This window comes from Nicotiana tomentosiformis, chromosome 7, assembly GCF_000390325.3.
Source record: "Nicotiana tomentosiformis chromosome 7, ASM39032v3, whole genome shotgun sequence".
In the NCBI taxonomy this organism is placed as follows: Eukaryota; Viridiplantae; Streptophyta; class Magnoliopsida; order Solanales; family Solanaceae; genus Nicotiana; species Nicotiana tomentosiformis.
In genome coordinates this window covers 117,631,991-117,633,303 of record NC_090818.1, presented here as the reverse complement: position 1 = coordinate 117,633,303, position 1,313 = coordinate 117,631,991, and positions in this window count along the sequence as shown.

Genomic DNA, 1,313 nt, shown 5'->3' with positions numbered 1-1,313 from the left:
TATGGTGGTGACAAACAGGTTGCTGTATGGAAAAATGGAGTTATGCGAATGCAGGGTCGTATTTGTGTGCCAATTGTGGATGGGCTTCGTGAATTAATTCTTGAAGAGGCCCACAGTTCCCGGTATTCTATTCATCCGGGTGCAGCCAAAATGTATCAAGATTTGCGACAATATTATTGGTGGAGGAGAATGAAGAAGGATATAGTTGCATATATAGCTCGGTGTCTAAATTGTCAGCAAGTCAATTGCGAGCATCAGAGACCTGGTGGTTTGCTTCAGAAGTTAGAAATTTCTGAGTGGAAGTGAGAGCGTATCACTATGGATTTTGTTGTTGGGTTTCCACGGACTCAGAGAAAGTATGATGCAGTATGGGTCATTATGGACAAGTTGACCAAGTCAGCACATTTCATTCCAGTAGCAGTTACCTATTCTTCAGAGCGGTTAGCGGAGATTTACATCTGCGAGATTGTCCGCCTTCACGGTGTGCCCATGTCTATCATTTCTGATCGAGGTACGCAGTTAACCTCGCACTTCTGGAGGGCTGTACATTGTGAACTAGGCATGCAGGTTGAGTTGAGTACAACATTTCATCCTCAAACGGACGGACAAGCCGAGCGCACTATTTAAACATTGGAGGTTATGATTCGCGCTTGTGTTATGGATTTTGGAGGTTCTTGGGATCGATTCTTAGCTCTTTCGGAGTTTGCCTATAATAACAGCTATCAGTTAAGCATTCAGATGGCTCCATATGAAGCATTATACGGGAGGCGATGTCGTTCGCCAGTTGACTGGTTTGAACCGGGAGAGGCTCGGTTTTTGGGTACCAATTTGGTACAAGATGCCTTGGATAAGTTCAAGATTATTCAGGATCGACTTCGCACAGCTCAGTCTAGGCAAAAGAGTTATACCGACCGTAAAGTTCGTGATGTTGCATTCTTGGTTGGAGAAAGAGTATTGCTCCGGGTTTCACCTAAGAATGGCGTAATGAGGTTCGGAAAGAAGGGCAAGTTTAGCCCTAGGTATATTAAACCCTTTGAAATTCTTAAAAGGGTAGGTGAAGTATCCTACATGCTTGAACTACCACCTAGTTTATCAGCAGTTCATCCGGTGTTCCATGTGTCTATGCTCCGAAAATATCATGGTGATCCGTCCCATGTGTTAGATTTCAGCTCAGTCCAATTGGACAAGGATTTGACTTATGAGGAGGAGCCAGTAGCTATTCTAGCTCGGCAGGTCCGATAGTTGAGGTCTAAGAATTATCCATCAGTTCGAGTACAATGGAGAGGTCAGCTGGTTGAAGCATTTACCTGGGA